The 17,902-nt window shown below is 42.8% G+C and overlaps 1 protein-coding gene across 10 annotated transcripts in view; it reads right to left on the bottom strand.

Annotated features, from left to right (window-relative positions):
* The window catches only part of CFLAR (CASP8 and FADD like apoptosis regulator), a 54,610-nt gene extending 37,070 nt beyond the window's left edge, over positions 1–17,540 (bottom strand). Inside the window, exons 1-2 of one of the 10 annotated variants that reach the window (XM_025277979.3) lie at positions 17,211–17,534; positions 16,645–16,735 (exon numbers count right to left, since the gene is read on the bottom strand). The gene's annotated coding sequence lies outside the window, so the exon portion shown is untranslated. Of the gene's footprint in view, positions 1–7,952; positions 8,272–12,656; positions 13,777–15,083; positions 15,810–15,943; positions 16,376–16,414; positions 16,525–16,644; positions 16,736–17,210 lie in introns of those variants that run through there. The other 9 variants (XM_025277988.2, XM_025277987.3, XM_025277986.3 and 6 more) reach the window with 9 other exon arrangements.
* Positions 17,541–17,902: the final 362 nt, after the last annotated feature.

Below are 17,902 nucleotides of genomic sequence, written 5' to 3'. Positions count from 1 at the left end.
ATTATGTTTATTTAAAATTTCATTTAAAAAAAATTTTAAATATCTTATTTTAAAATAAGCCATTCGTGCACACCATTCACACTAGCCTTCCTCTCAATAGTCTAAAAGGGTTAGTTTTTAATAAAATAGACACTTCAGTTAATGTAGGCTTGTTAATAAGTATTAATGTGTCTATGCCAATCCCATGTTCATTCATCCAAGCCTCACTTAAACAGCCATTCTGAATAACTGGAGAAATGAAATTTAAAATGATTGTTTACTCAAAGTAGAAAAACTGGTACTCAGACTACTTTATTATTTTTCTAATCTGAAAGCTTAATGCTAATTTTATGTGTTTTGCAGAGGCTAAATCTGTACTCTACTCACAGGCTAACAAGACTTTAAACCTACCTATTAGTTTCCAAAAAAGGAAGGCAAGTTCTTTTTCTATTCATTAAAAGTCATAATTCTGCAGTTGCTATTATTATAAATTAATCTGTAAAATATTTATACACACTAGAAAGTATAAAATAAGTAAACACAAGAAGAAATGAGGGGCTTTCCTGGTGGCTCAGTGGTAAAGAATCCAAGACACAGGCTTGACCCCTGATAGGAAGATTCCGGAGAAGACGATGGCACCCCACTCCAGTACTCTTGCCTGGAAAATCCCATGGATGGAGGAGCCCGGTAGGCTGCAGTCCATGGGGTCGCGAAGAGTCGGACTCGACTGCGCGACTTCACTTTCACTTTTCACTTTCATGCACTGGAGAAGGAAATGGCAACCCACTCCAGTGTTCTTGCCTGGAGAATCCCAGGGACGGGGGAGCCTGGTGGGCTGCCGTCTATTGGGTCACACAGAGTCAGACACGACTAAAGCAACTTAGCAGCAGCTGCAGGAAGATTCCACGTGCTGTGGAGCAACTAAGCCCATGCACCACAACTATGGAGCCTGTGCTCTAGAGCCTGGGAGTCGCAACTCCTGAGCCCATGCCCTGCAACTACTGAAGCCTGTGAGCCCTAGAGCCTGTGCTCTACCACAAGAGAAGCCACTGCCATGGGAAGCAACTAGTAGCTCCCTCATGCTGCCACTAGAGAAAAGTCAGCACAGCCAAAAGTAAACAAAATTATTTTTTTAAAAAAGGAATGAGATGTTATGTATATTCACTAGACATACTGAAAAAGAATCAAACAGAGCTATTAGAAATGAAATGTTCAATTCCCTTTTTAAACACAGTAATTTTTATAATTCATAACCATCAATGATATAATAATACCATTAAGAGTTAACAAAATTAGATAATTGCTTCTTAAAATATGATCAGCTCAGTTCGTTTCCTCTAGCCATTACACCCAAGGCTGCCTTCTGCCAGTCACGCACACTCAGCAAGAGAACTGGCGTGCTGTCTTCCCTCTGTACTAATGGAAGTATAGTTTGGCAGCAAAATCCAAATTACTCAGTGGTAGCATCTGGCATAGTCAAAGAAAATATCAAAAGGAAAACTACAGATCCTGTGCTGACCCAGGCCAACCAGATGCAGCAAAATACCAGTGCTTATGTGTTGGGGTGGTGCTGGGGACAGTGAACTGAGGCCAGCAGTGATTGGCACTTGAAAGAAGGGAGCATGAAAGGGAGAAGTGGGGCTACAGTCCAAATACTCACTACTTTGTTACAGTTTCTTTTAATCCCAAACCAAGAAATTAACATAAAAACTACTTTCAGACTAAGGAAGTTCAGTAAGGTCTTGAGAGGCAAAGCCCAAGCCACCCCCATAAGGTCACCTTCCCAACCCAGAGGATATGAGACATACATTCTGCTGAAGGTGAGTCTATGATTAAAAATCACCTGCATAAACAAAAAAAGCACCATGACAGTAGACAAAGTAAAACTCACATACTAGGAACCTGTGTCTGAAAGAGTTTAAAAATAAGTATCTTCTGCTCAACATCACTCATTATCAGAGAAATGCAAATCAAAACCACAGTGAGGTACCATCTCACGCTAGTCAGAATGGCTGCTATCAAAAAGTCTACAAACAATAAATGCTGGAGAGGGTGAGGAGAAAAGGGAACCCTCTTATGCTATTGGTGGAATGCAAACTAGTACAGCCACTATGGAGAACAGTGTGGAGATTCCTTAAAAAACTGGAAAGAGAACTGCCATACGACCCAGCAATCCCACTGCTGGGCATACACAACGAGGAAACCAGAATTGAAAGAGACACGTGTACCCCAATGTTCATCACAGCACTGTTTACAATAGGCAGGACATGGAAGCAACCTAGATGTCCATCTGCAGACAAATGGATAAGAAAGCTGTGGTACATATACACAATGGAGTATTACTGAGCCATTAAAAAGAATACATTTGAATCAGTTCTAATGAGGTGGATGAAACTGGAGCTTATCATACAGAGCAAAGTAAGTCAGAAAGAAAAATACTAATACAGTATATTAATGCATATATATGGAATTTAGAAAGATGGTAACGATGACCCTATATGCAAGACAGCAAGAGACACAGATATAAAGAACAGACTTTAGGACTCTATGGGAGAAGGTGAAGGTGGGATGATTTGAGAGAATAGCACTGAAACATGTATATTACCATATGTGAAATAGATGACCAGTCCAAGTTCAATGCATGAAACAGGGCACTCAAAGCCGGTGCACTGGCACAGCCCAGAGGGATGGGATGGGGAGAGAGGAGGGAGGGGGGTTCAAGATGGGGGCCACATGTATACCCATGGTTGATTCATGTCAATATATGGCAAAAACCACCACAATACTGTAAAGTAATTAGCCTCCAATTCAAATAAATTAATTAATTTAAAAAATAAAAACAAAAAAATAAGTATCTTCAAAGGTTCAAGAAGATAAGGGCAATTTTTGAAATTTGACAGGCCAACTCAATGGTTCTTAATCAGGGGCAGTTTTGCTCTTCAGGGACATTTGACAATTTTTGCTCAATTTGAGATATTTTTGGTCATCATAACCAGGTGGGGCTATTGGCATCTACAAGACAGAGGCTAGGGATGCTGTTATATATTACACAATGCATATTCCCCTCAACAAAGGGTTATTCAGCCCTAAATAAAACAGTGCCAAAACTGAGAAACTGCACTAGATAATATGGAAAAAATGACTATAATACACACCAAAATGCTAAAGAAAACATAAAAAAATGTTTGCTCAAATATACAGTTGAGCATGTAAGAAAGCAAACTTGTAGGAAAGCAAAAGGATAAAACAGCTAAAAACCAGTAATAAGCTGTTTAAGATGTGCCACATACAATAGGATAAAAACAGAGAACACGTAGGAATGAGTCTAACAAAGATACGCAAAACATTAACAGAAAAAAAACTACAAAACGTTATTGGAAAGACATTAATAAAGACCTAGATAAATGGACAGTTTTACCTTGCTTGTGAGTATGGAGACTGAATATAATAAACATGTGAATTCTCTAAAATCAATGATCTATGGATCTAAAGCAAGGGACTTATGAGGTAGCAATTTATAAATAGTTTAATAGTAATTATTAATATGAGAAAAAGAAAAGTCAGCAGCAAATATTATACTTAGTGGTGACATGTTAGCAATATTCCCTTAAAAACGAGGCTCAAGACAAGAATGATCACCCTTCTATTCAACACTGTACTAGAGGACAGAGCTTAGCACTAAAATAAGAAAAAACCTTAATTAGAGCATTAGCATAGGAACCAGAGAACCAACTATCAATCTTCACAAGCAGTAAGACTTTCTACATAGGAAACCCAAGTGTACCAGCAGACAAAATGCTAGAATTCACAAGAGGTTAAGGCTTGGAGATATATGATTAATAAATGAAAGTCAATTATATCTCTATCCATCAGCAAAAAAATAGGAAGAAAATGTAAATTTTTTAAAAAAGATACTATCTACAAAAGCAGCAAAAGTTATATGGTATACAAAAAAAAACCTTTCAAAAGATACACAAGACATTAAAGAAGAAATTATAAAACTTCAAGGAAGACTTCAGTTAAGACAAAGATAACTGAAGAAATGTATGATAATCATGGACAGAAGATTCAGTATCATCAGGATATCAATTCCCAAATGAATTTATACAAATTTAAGTCCAATCAAACACTGAAAAAATTTTGCCATGGACCATGGCAAGCTGATTTTTAAGCTTATATGGAGAAGAAGGGCCAAGAATAGCCAGTACAAGCTTTAAGAACAACCAGTTGAATGAAGCTGCCTTACCAGATATCAAGATTTATTATAAATGTATAGTAATATGACACAGGAATAGGTAATAGAATAACCAATACACAGATGAGAACTCAGAAATAAATCCACACACTGACAACTAAGGTGGTCCTGTAAATCAAGAGGGAAAGAATATTAATGTCCAGAAAGGGTGCTGAGACAACAGTTTTCCATACATACAAAAAGGATAAACTGGGATCCTTTGCTCAAACCATATACAAGCCAATTCCACAAGTACTAAAGTCCTGGACATAAAATGTCTAGAAAAGATTCTCCAAGAACATTATTATAACCTACAAATACAAAAGTGATTTTGTAGATGTAGCCAGAATATGGAAAGCATTTCTGCAAATCAATAAGCATATGACAAGCAACCCAAGGAGAAAATAGGCAATAGGCAATTCCCAGAAGAAGAAACCCCAAACAGCCACAAACCATATGAAAAGATATTGAAGGCAAAATAGTATTCAGAGAAATGCAAATTTAAACTACAGTGAGATATTATTTCACATTGGTCAAATCTGCTACTACATGTCAGAGAAAATATAGTGAAATTAGAAACTTTACACATTGCTAGAGGAATTATAAATTGATTTGGCCACTTTAAAGAACAAGTTGCAACACCTGATGAAGATGAAAGCATATGTTACTCTATGACATGAAAATTTTATTCCTAAATGAATCTGCTTTTAAAATTCTTAGAATACCAAGACATGTACATAATGTTCCAAGCATCAGTAAATCTTAGCATACAATAATGGTCACCACCTACAAGTCTACTAAAAGAGACTGAATAAAATGTCCCAGTCCTTTGTAAAATACAATACAGCCATGAAAAATGAGGAACTATGAATGAATCTCACAAACAGACAAAAAATACAACAAATATTTCTGCTAAAGCAAAAAGTTGCTAAAGCATGCATATCATATCGTGTGATCACTCACCTAGAGCCAGACATCCTGGAATGTGAAGTCAAGTGGGCCTTAGGAAGCATCACTATGAACAAAGTTAGTGGAGGTGATGGAATTCCAGTTGAGCTATTTCAAATCTAAAAGATGATGCTATGAAAGTGCTGCATTCAATATGTCAGCAAATTTGGAAAACTCAGCAGTGTCCATAGGACTGGAAAAGGTCAGTTTTCATTCCAATCCCAAAGAAAGGCAATGCCAAAGAATGTTCAAACTACCACACAATTGCACTCATCTCACACACTAGCAAAGTAATGCTCAAAATTCTCCAAGCCAGGCTTCAGCAATATGTGAACCATGAACTTCCTGATGTTCAAGCTGGTTTTAGAAAAGGCAGGGGAACCGGAGATCAAATTGCCAACATCCACTGGATCATCGAAAAAGCAAGAGAGTTCCAGAAAAAAAAACATCTATTTCTGCTTTACTGACTATGCTGAAGCCTTTGACTGTGTGGATCCCAATAAACTGTGAAAAATTCTGAAAGACATGGGAATACCAGACCACCTGACCTGCCTCTTGAGAAACCTATATGCAGGTCAGGAAGCAACAGTTAGAACTGGACATGGAACAACAGACTGGTTCCAAATAGGAAAAGGAGTACGTCAAGGCTGTATATTGTCACCCTGCTTATTTAACTTATATGCAGAGTACATCATGAGAAATGCTGGGCTGGAAGAAGCACAAGCTGGAATCAAGATTGCTGGGAGAAATATCAATAACCTCAGATATGCAGATGACACCACCCTTATGGCAGAAAGTAAAGAAGAACTAAAGAGCCTCTTGATGAAAGTGAAAGAGGAGAGTGAAAAAGTTGGCTTAAAGCTCAACATTCAGAAAACGAAGATCATGGCATCTGGTCCCATCACTTCATGGGAAGTAGATGGGGAAACAGTGGCAGACTTTATTTTTTGGGGCTCCAAAATGACTGCAGATGGTGATTGCAGCCATGAAATTAAAAGACACTTACTCCTTGGAAGGGAAGTTATGACCAACCTAGGGAGCATATTAAAAAGCAGAGACATTACTTTGCCAGCAAAGGTCCATCTAGTCAAGGTTATGGTTTTTCCAGTAGTCATGTATGGATGTGAGAGTTGGACTATAAAGAAAGCTGAGCATAGAAGAATTGATGCTTTTGAACTGTGGTGTTGGAGAAGACTCTTGAAAGTCCCTTGGACTACAAGGAGATCCAACCAGTCCATCCTAAAGGAAATCAGTCCTGGGTGTTCATTGGAAGAACTGATGTTGCAGCTGAAACTCCAAGATTTTGGCCACCTGATGCAAAGAGCTGACTCATTTGAAAAGACCCTGATGTTGGGAAAGATTGAAGGCAGGAGAAGGGGATGACAGAGGATGAGATGGTTAGATGGCATCACCAACTCAACGGACCTAAGTTTGGGTAAACTCCGGTAGTTGGTAATGGACAGGGAGGCCTGGCATCTGCGGTTCATGGGGTCGCAAAGAGTCGGACACGACTGAGTGACTGAACTGATCTGAAGATCTTTAATGTTAGTAATAATTTGGGGCTTTCCAGGTGGCGCAGCGGTAAAGAATCCACCTGTCAATGCAGGAGCCACAAGAGATGCAGGTTCAATCCCTAGGTCGGGAAGATCCCCTGGAGAAGGAATTGGCAACCCACACAAGTATTCTTGCCTCAGAAATCCCATGAACAGAGGAGCCTGGTAGGCTACAGTCCATGGGGGTCGCAAAAGAGCTGGACACGACTGAGCAGCTGAGCATGCACACATGCTGAGCACTCTCAACTTACATAAGACCCTAAATGTTAGTAACAATACCATATATTGTTTAGGGATATGTGTATTAAAAATATTAAAACATATAATAATAATGAATAATTAACACAGAAAAGTGGTTTCTGTTGCGGGATTAACAGAACATCACTAGATAAAAATTCAGAGGGGAAGTGACTAAATTTGTAATATTTTACTACATATGCTCAGCAATAGATATACAGACAGTAAAATAAATACACCTCTGACCACATTCTCTGACCACAGTGCAATAAAATTAGAAGACAATAATTAGCTAAAAGGAAACCCTGTATGTTCTTGAACTAAAAAAAGGAGTTTCTCTTTCTCTCTACTGCATGTAGCCCTTACCAGTTCAGTTAACAAGTACTGCATAGAAACAACCGGAGCATGCCATATAGAAACTATCTCATAGCATTGAAAATGCTTTCAGAGCTTTTTTGGTGTATACATAGACAATCCTTAGAATAAGAAAGCCTAGAAGCATTCCAAAGTTACCATCAAAAAAGAACAAGTCCAATTTTATTTAACATGATTCAAGAGATAAGGTAGAAGGGGGGCTTCCCTGGTTTCTCAGTGATAAAGAATCCGGCTGCCAATGCAGGAGGCTTGGGTTTGATCCCTGATCTGGGATGACCCCACATACCACAAAGCAACTGAGCCACTGGGCCACAACTATTGAGCCTGTGCTCTAGAGCCCGGGAGCTGCAAGTACCGAGTCCACATGTCCCAGCTACAGAAGCCCAAGTGCCCGAGAGCCCATGCTCTGCAGTAGGAGAAGCCACCTCAATGAGAGGCCCAGGCACAGCAATTAGAGAATAGTCCCTGCTCTCCGAAACGAGAGAAAAGTCAGCAATGAAGACCCAGCACAGCCAAAAACAAATAAATATATATTTTAAAAAGATAGGGTAGAAGGGATGGAGAGAGGGGTGGCAGGTAGAATGAGTTCTTTAGAGTCTGGGGAAAGGAGAGTGCTCATTACTTACCAGCCCCGTCCTGCCTGAGCTGCCTAGTTCAGCACCACACACCTCCTCTGAAGTCAACGGCTTCACCTCACTCAGAGACAAAGGAGCTGTCCAAGCCCAATTCTTTCTCCTTCCTTCTTTCAAAAACCCAGCCCTCCGGAGTGACTGAGACTTCTGTTAGTTTTCTTTCACGCCCACTGTCTTAAGTCATTCACCTTTCCCAGCAGGGCAAAACTGGCAGCTGTGTGTGTGTTGCTAGAATTTTTAAGGAATTTCCCTTTCTGGCACCCCCCTCTCTGGCAAATTTTAATTTAATGACTGCCTCTCCTTCGTCTCTTCACCCACACAAAATTTCCACAATGGTACAAACTGTCCCCCACCTTCAGAGTCAGAGCAGTTCCAGTTTCACTTCTCAACTAGTTGCGAATGATCACTGAATACACCAAATAAAGCAGATGTAAGTCATAAGGGTTCCTTTCCACTGGTTAATGGAAAGGGAAAGGGTGTCAGCTTCTAGAAGAAGAAACCACTCCAGGTGTTTTGAGAAGAAAAACATTGATATAGGTGGATACAGGAGCTTACAAAAGTGCTGTAAGGGCTTGAGGAATGGTCTCCTAACTGAGCTTCTGAGAAAGATTCCCAGGGCTTCCAGAAAGACCTCGTCTTGGCCAAGGCAGTGGGGACGCAGGAGGCTGTCAACAGTAGCACAGAGCTGAAGAACACCTCGGGGCTCCCCTGGTGGCCTAGTGGTTAAGAATCCTCCTGCCAACGGAGAGAATACGGATTCGATCCCTGGTCCGGGAAGATCCCACAGGGAGCAACTAATCCCATGTGCTGTAACTACTAAAGCTTATGTGCCCTAGAGCCTGTGCTCTGCAACAAGAAAAGCCACTGCAATGAGAAGCCTGCACACCACAACAAAGAGTAGCCCCCACCCACCACAACTAGAGAAAGCCCGCATCCAGCAAGGAAGACCCAGCACAGCCAAAAATAAAGAAATCTCAAAAAAAAAAAAAAAAAAAAAGAACAGCTCAGTCAATGATTCCAAGATCAGAGGGTCAATCAGCCCCCCATCTGCCTCCTCTGTCCCCACAGCTGGTGACTGGACTTAACAATGTGCTGCTTGAACCCCATCACCACAGCCCTGCTTGCCAGCAGGGAAACCAACAAGAGCAACCAGCTACTTGGTCTCTCCTCCACTTGGTTACAGATCCTGCCCACATGTACGTTATAAAGGAGTCTGGGAAATGCAGTTTGTGGTTTTCCACTCTCTAGACCTAAGTGAGAACGGGTCCTGAGCACCAACTGACACCAACTGACAGAAGGATATTCCAAGAGAACACTGTTGTCTTCTTTGTGGTTAGATCTTCTGCACAGACCCCCATGCCTGACTCCTAGTAAGCACTCAATTAGTATTTGAATGAGTGAACAGAGTTTCAGAATTCACTTCAAGGCAATGGCCTCACTTTCTTAGCTCCCCAAATAGGACCTAGAAGCAAGGGCTACAAACCCTTTTCTGGCTAGCGGCTCAATTCTCTTGCCCTTTTGCTCCTCACCACCAGCTCTGCAATACCTTGGTATGCCAGAACTTTCCAGTTTGAGCACTAAAATTTCCACTGTCCACGAAACTCCTCATCGGCAAACCGGGATGGTCACGCCAGCATCCCATCCTCAGATGGTGAGCGTCCACCACTCACAGATTTAGAGTAGAAGTCGTGCTGAATGGAGGGGAAAAATCATCCCACACTCGTGGTTTTCAACATCAGCTGGCCCCTTACTGCTGCTTGGCATGCTATTTCAGGACTGCGGTCAGTTCCTTTCAAAAGCCCCTTCACCCCTTCCACCCTCACAGCTTTCTTCTATCCAAACACCACACAGTGGAGCCACTTCTCATCGACTGACCTTGCAGTTGATTGAGTGATCTCTTGCAACCTTCCACCTTCCCCTGCTGTCCCACACCTTCCTGGGCCATCCACTCCCCATTTGCCCTCTTGTCTCCACCCTTTCATCAACCTCTCTCTACCTTCAGGGACTCCTCCTCCTTCAGCTTGTAAACATGTTCAGTCTCTTCCATCTTAAAAATAAAGAAAACAAAAAAACCCGTTCCGCCTGAGATCCCCTAGACTTAATCAGTCTTTCGCTCTTTCTCCTTTCATGTGAAGCTGGGATTTCAGAAAGGGAGAGACTGCAACGCGTGCTTCAGGTCCTTCAGTGTCTCAATTCACTCAAGATGCCTCCACGGGTGTCCCCTCCACCCCACACCCTTTACATAGTGAGACTCAGTGCCATACTGGAACCTGAAACAAAGGAAACTTCATTAATGTGGATACGGTCTTTATTGAGAATTCTTATATTTTCTTCATCGTGGATTTTTGGCATTCATGTCAATTTTTTCAAAATCTTGCATTAAAATATTATTTAATCTCGATTTTCCACACCCCCTTAAATGATTTCAATGAGTGCCTCACTTGCCTCACCCGAGTGTCCTCACCTGATGGTGCTCTTCTAGAGACCCTGGTGGCCTCCTAGTGGCCAAATCCATGGTCACAGGGAAGTCTTTTTTTACCCAAGCATTCAGATACTCTTCCTTGAAACTCTTCTCCCTTGGCTGACTTCACACCACTACATTTTACACTGTTTCCCTCTAACCTTCTCCAACCCCTCAGCACTCTTTCTGTACCTGCTTCTTAAATGAGGGGGTGCCCTAGCATCCATCTTTCTCGCTGGCCTGTCTGTTTCTCCTGCCTGTGACCTCCCCATCTCCAAAGAGATCTATCAGAATGAACTTTCTGAAGTTCATGCTTGGACCAAAGCACTGTCCTAAATTCAGACCTTTCAATGACTCCTATCTCCCATCGCAGGTTCCAATTTCCTTTGCATTCAAGACTCTTCCAGGTCTGGCACCTGCCTTTACCTCTCATTAACACACACCTCGCACATTTGGCTTCAAACCAACCTCAACAAGGAGTTTTTACCCACATCTTTGCACCTTTGCCTGGATTACCTGGCAAAACCATGCTCAGCTTGCAGGGCCAGCTGAAGTGTCTCCTACATGTAAAGCTTTTCTGGGAAGAACTCACCCAGACTTGGTCAGTAGCTCCTTTGTTCCATCACCATATTATGTATATAAAGCTTTGTGGCACCCAGCATAGCCCCAGTAGGTGACAGTAAAATGTTACTTTATCAGGCTTTTCAATGTTTCTCACAGAATGCCAGCTTTGCCCGCAAACCATCTGGTATCAAAAGCACGTAACGTTCCCAGTAGCATAACTGCCAGTATGACTGGTTCCCGGCATAATTAAACCTATTCCAGGACAGATACACTTAATATTCCCTTCTTTGTACAGCTTTGCTCATGGCATGGCAGGTCATGTTCAGAGGCAGGAAAGCAAGATCATGTTCACTGACCCACAGCATGCAAGCAGATGTAATTTCCCAGCAATACAAAACAACTGAGTAGCAATGTGGAGAAGCCTGCCTTTCCAGCTGCAGAAAGCAGCATGTAAACCTGGAACTTTCAGGTGTCTGGGAATCCCCACTGAGATATGAAGATGAAGTGCCTGAGAGAGTCATCCAGAAGCTTCTAAAGAGATAAACGAAGAAAGGGTTACATGATCCTGACCACGTTATGGGAGTTCAGTGCATCCACGCTGAACATCACAGGACCCACGCTCCTCCTCTTCCATTTGTGTATAGAACCTGTGGATGTGGGCTCTGTGTGTGACAATTTGAGCAGCCAATATAACAAAAGCAGCTTTTCTCCATCCATAGGCATTTTAACCCTAAGATAGTACACAAGATGGCATTTTGTGCCCACTATTTAAAATAACATGCTTAGTAACAGATCATCACATGGGTCCTGATTTCTGGAATGCTGCAGAAACGGTCTAGAAGACCATGTATTAAAGCAGAAGCATAAATGCATTCAAATTTGGAATTATTTATTGCGCATTTTTAATTTTTCATATGTTTCATTTTTTAAATTTAATATTTAATGCATACTTTTACCCACTGATACATTATGTATATGAAAATACATAATGTATCAGTGGCTGTGCTGTGCTTAGTCGCTCAGTTGTGTCGACTCTTTGCAACCCCTGCAGACTGTAGCCCGCCAGGCCCCTCTGTCCAAGGGGATTCTTCAGGCAAGAATACTGGAGTGGGTTGCCATGCCCTTCTCCAGGGAATCTTACCAACCCAGGGATTGAACCCGGGTCTCCCACATTGAAGGCAGGTTCTTTACCAACTGAGTCACCAGGGAAGCCCATCAGTGACTAAGAGGATGCATTAAAAAATTATTATATTTGGCTTCCCAATCATACATTTTAATTATAGCAAATTGCCCAGAAATTATAGTTGATCTCAATTATAAAATGACATAAAATTAGAAGGTATATCTTATAAAGTTCTTTGATGAAGCTCAGCCCCATGACTCTCATGGAAACTCCTACAAATTTCAACATAACATTACCTCACATCACTTTTCTGATTCACAATAGCTGGATACGGGCTGCAGAAAATGCGGGAATGAAAGAATCCCAGAAGGAGAAAGAATCTAGACCAAAAGGAGATGGTGAGTCATCTAACCGTACTGAAACATGAGCAGAGTCACTGGGGAAAACTACTTAATGCAGTGGCCCACTCCTCCTGAATCAAAGCAAATTTTCACTAGGGCAAACTTCCCCTAGAGAGCGCAAGCACCCAAAATTATCTCCCCTCCCTTACCTACTTTCTTCTTGAGAATTGTCATATGCGGTAAGCTCCCACTCATCTACATTAAGTTGTAGAGGAGTCCTGGCCAGGACTGCCAAGTTCACCCTCTTAGCCCTTGAACAGACTGGTCATCATCACAGGGCCCCAGCAGGCGGGCACTTGGGTCATGCCTACTCATCCTTACATCATCTACAAGGAAGCAAGATGGAGATGGTGGTAGAATGAGAAACAAGCTTAGAACCTGGTTGTCAGATCCAGGAGACAGAGCTTGTGAAAGGAAGATTTTGCAATTCTATGGGGTAACAATGTTGTTGTTTAAGAACTGGGAGAGGCTCAATGGGGGCTTCACTGTTGGCTCAGTGGTAAAGAATCTGCCAACCAATGCAGGAGATGCAGGTTCAATTCCTTGGTTTAAGAAGCTTCCCTGGAGTAGGAAATGGCAACCTGCTCCAGTATCCTTGCCTGGAAAAGTCCATGGATAGTGGAGCCTGGTGGCTACAGCCGATGGTGTCACAAAGAGTCGGACATGACTGAGTGGCTGAGGGCACACACTGTATCGAATACGGTAGTACAGTATTACAAGCCCAGGACGTTCACTTGATGGCAGCCCCCGTAGGCCAGCTATTTACTGTACTACTGTACTTTCAAAGTACCGTACTGTAAGCTTTAAAATGTTTTCTTGGAACATCACTGAAGGTCCACTGTTTACGACTCTCTGCTTTCAGTGCAAGAGGCTTGGGTTCTGAAGCAGGAGGAAGATGGGTAAAGTGATAGGCGAGTCATTCCCTGTGAACAGAAACTCTAAGACAAGAACAGCAGGACAATTAAGAAAGGAAGACTGAGGGCAGCCACAGAAAATTTACATAGCAGGTAAACCCCTAAATTTAGCTGGACTGTCCCCCACTCCTTCCCTAATACTTTAATCTCTGTCCTAACTCTGTAACTTTGCAAGAATATTTGCCTCCATCTGGAATGTCCTCTTTACTCTCCACCTCTACAAATTAATATCTAAACCTTTCTCCAGCTTCCCAGGTGGCATAGTGGTAAAGAATCCACCTGCCAATGCAGGAGACTCAAGAGACGTGGGTTCCATCCCTGGGTCAGGAATATCCCCTGGAGAAGGAAATGGCAACCCACGCCGGAATTACTGCTTGGAAAATTCCATTGGCAGAGTAGCCTGGCAGGCTACAGTCCAAAGGGTCACAAAGAGCTGGACACGACTGAGCACACAGGCAAACTTTTCTCAAAGCCTAATTCAGGTTTCTAATTCAGGTTTCTCTACTCCTTGAGGCTCCCTGAATGATTCCAGCCCATAAATCTCCTGAATAGACTAGTATAATCTTTACTATATAAATGATATCACTTAGTCCTTAAAAAAAGAGACAGCAAGGAAGCTGGGCCCTGTGCAGGCCACACATTTCTCATTCTCAAAGTCAGGAGACCTCTTAGACTATACATGCACAGAAAGGCTACTTAGAGGTCGAAAGAGAAGAAGGCCAAGAGATAGTCTACCCAAACACCTCTGTGGTAGAATCTATTTTACCTAAGAATGCATACACACACATGGGAGGAGGATCTTGAGATATACCAAATACAGACTCTGAACCAGGCAAGTCAAAATAATTGGCCAAAGGAAACCCAGAAGAAATGCCTCATAAAAGTGATTAAAACTGCCACAAGGGCAAGATTCAGGGACTCTCACTCTGAGTCTGCCCGTGTGTCTATTCACACATATGGTACTCTTTTTCCTCCTAATAAATATTTAACTTGTTTCATTACTTTCTGTCTTTGTGGGAATTCTTTTCCTCAAAACCAAAGGACCAGGGCCTTGTCACTGACCGCTGGTCAGGTGGCTAGGATTTGGTGCTCTCATTGCTGTGACCCAGCCTCAGTCTCTGGCTGGAGAACAGAAGCCCCCCTACAAGTCACTGCAGGCTGAGGCCACCTGAGATCATACCAACCCTGGTTGAGGAACAAGATCCCACATGCCATTCGGTGCAGTCAAAATTGAAAAGAAAGTAAGAGAATTCTTGACCTGTCATAAAAAATACAAATTAAAATTTAAAAAAAGAAACTGAAGAATGGATGATTTAAATAAAAAAAAGAAGAAAAAAGATTAATGACTATATCATTTACCCCAGAGCAACAACAAAACAGAAAGCTTTGGTTTTGTGTTTGTTATGTATTATTTGTTTGAAAAGTATTATACACCTATTACAGTACAGTACTGTATAGCCATGGAGAAGGAAATGGCAATCCACTCCAGTCTTCTTGCCTGGAGAATTCCCATGGACAGAGGAGCCTGGCAGGCTACAGTCCATGGGTTCGCAAGAGTCAGACACGACTTAGCGACTAAACCACCACCACCACTGTATAGCCAATTGTGTTAGTTGGGTACCTAGGCTAAATTTATTGGACTTAGGAACAAACTGGACTTACCAACATTCTCTCTGAATGGAACTTTGAGGATTTACTATACTTGGGACAGAAGAGAAACTGGAGGACAGCATCTGACAGACCAAGCGGTGGCTTCCAAGGCAAGCATTAAGCTCCTGTGGGCTTTCTGCCTGGCAGCCTGCCAGAAACCACAGCCCAAAACAAACTTCCTGCTCCAGAGCTCTTTGCCCCCACACCTTAAAAACTCTACAGGTACACATCACATGCTGTCTCTCCAAACAGTAGACTCTCCCTTGTGTGGGGAAAGAACCCACCTGGCATTGGGCAGGGGGTGGGGGGATTACTTGTCTCAAGCCAAGACAGGCATGGCCGTTGCTGGTAATGGGACTTGAGGTCACCCCAGTGACCAAACCTATACTTCCTTTTCAGTTATGAACAAGTCCACTGCCACCACTCAGAAAAACTACCCGCGACTATCCCCTCGCAACTCCCCAGTGGTGTAAGATTCCCAGGGGGCAGGGGCAAGGGGCCCCTGTGGGCCTGCAGGTGGATTCACCTTGGAGAGCGGGTGCCAGATGATAAATAACAGTGTTAAATCAAGTGCAAATGTCACTTTCAAATATAAAACATGAAGTCCTTAGGAAAAACCATTTTAATCAGGATGTCCAACCCAGAAGCTATAAGTAGAACAAGTGTTAACACTAAAAATGCAACTTCTGTAGGGCAAACACATTCAAAATACCCTTACAAACCCTAGTCTTTTTTCTAAGTGTTGGAGTTAAGCCAAGTTCCTTTTTTTTTTTTTTTTTGGCTCTCCCAAAGAAACTTTTTAAAGATTATTCAGGGGAATCACTGAAGGGAAATTATCCAGAACTCCGTTTATCTTATCTGAAATCTCTTACCTGAAGCAGGTCAACCCTCAGAGCCCTGTCTTAGTTTTAAATCATCATATTTTGTCGGTGTCCAACAAGCTCCCTCTTGGCTCTTCCTCTCAATGTGTAAACAAATTTCAAATGTCAACAAATGAAACTATTGGAGAACCTGGGCGTCCTTGAACTTACTTCCTGTAACCTTCAACTAAAAACTTGTTCTGAATTTCAGTGGCCTTTGTTCTGTTGCCTTCCACTGTTAATATTTTTAAAAAATATGCCCTGACCAGACATTCCCCAGGTCCTTTTAAGGGAAAAAGCGGGGGGAGGAAGGAACAAGTTTATTTCAAGGCTCTACAAAAAGTCTTATCAATCAGTCATTGCGAACCTTCCTAAGGGAAGTTGTTCCAGTTTGCCAAAACACACATCCACACTGCTTTAGGAAAGAGCAGCCCTAACCTACTTCACCAGGCTATTGCAAAAGAGTAAAAATTCCCGTCCTACCAGACGCTTCCGCGGAGACACACTACAGCACAGAAAGTCCCAGTTCTCATCAACTTTGCCAAAGGAAGGCTGCCAGACTTTCATCAGGTCACGCCCGAAGGGAGCAACCCTCGGGATGTCTCTAAGCAAAGCTTACAAAACACTGGGGATCTGCCACCAAAGTTGCGGTCCTGGGGCTTCATTCTTGGGCGAGTCTCTGGGTCTGGGCGATCCCGCGCCCAAACGAGTACCTGGGATCCTGGGAGACTCAGGCGGCCCTCCAGAGAATTGGGGCAGCTCCAGCTGGTCTAGGGCCCAGGGGGCAAACCGAAGATAACAGATCTATGAGGGGAAGGAGAGGGTGGGAGGAACTGAGAGAGTAGCATTGCCATTTATACCCTACGATGTGTAAAACAGCTAGTGGGAAGCTGCTGTATAGCACAGGGAGCTCAGCCCCACGCTCCGTGAGGACCTAGAGGGGTGGGATGGGGGCCTGGAGGGTGGGAGGGAGGCTCAAGAGGGAGCGGATGTACTATACTTATGGCTGATTCTTGGTTGTTGTTCCGCAGAAACCAACACAACGCTGTAAAGCAACTGTCCTCCAACTAAAAACTTAAAAATTCATGAACATAATATATATATATATATCTCTCTCTCTCTACAGGACTGAGTCACCTGCTAGAAGTCCCACCCCTCCCCTGCCCCCTGCCCCACACCCCCGCCCAGGCGCAGTGCCAGGAAGCGCCAGTCCGGGTGAACTCGAGAGGCAACGTGGGAGGGTCGGGGGTGGGGGTGGGGGTGGCGGGGGTGCACCTACCGTCCAGCCTGCGGTGAGGCTCTCCTCTGGCTGCAGCCCAGACTTCACTCCGACGCCTGAAAATCCGCAGGCAAGATGGAGAAAAAGAAACCGAAAGTCTGAAAGCAGACGTGGCTTTCCGGTCCAGTCCGCAAGCGCTCTGGCCTTCCTCTCCCTGGACTTGTCTCTGATCCTATAAAAACTTTTCACTTTATAAAAGTCTGATGGTCCGACATTCACTGTGTTAGACCCCACTCACCCGCCCTTCCAGTAGAACCGGTGCCAGGCCACAGCCCCCTTGTCGTCTATTTCCTGTTTTTACTTCTCTACGTGTTTGCTGTGAACTCTGGGCGGTTGCTTACCAAGCAGTTCTAGTTGTCTCTAGCAACAAGCACTAGCAGTTTTGTTGCTGATGTACTGTAAAATAATAAATAGCAAATGTAAAAGCGCTAATGCTTTATTGCTCACAACTACTTTCTTCTGATTTTTAAGTTTCTGAACTTTTCTTGAAAAATATTTAAACTTACAGGAAAGTTGCAAAAAGAACTGCAAATGAAAATATTCCATTTCCCAGAGCCCTACTTGGATTTCTATAATACCAGATAACAACATCAGAAGAGGTTTAGCAAAATTTAAGGGGTGGGGGTTGGAGGTGGGAGGGGATAAACTTCACTAAAGTAATCCAGTCAGCCACTAAATAAATCAGCATACAC

Source organism: Bubalus bubalis, chromosome 2, assembly GCF_019923935.1.
Source record: "Bubalus bubalis isolate 160015118507 breed Murrah chromosome 2, NDDB_SH_1, whole genome shotgun sequence".
In the NCBI taxonomy this organism is placed as follows: Eukaryota; Metazoa; Chordata; class Mammalia; order Artiodactyla; family Bovidae; genus Bubalus; species Bubalus bubalis.
This window is presented reverse-complemented; position numbering and strand designations above follow the sequence as displayed.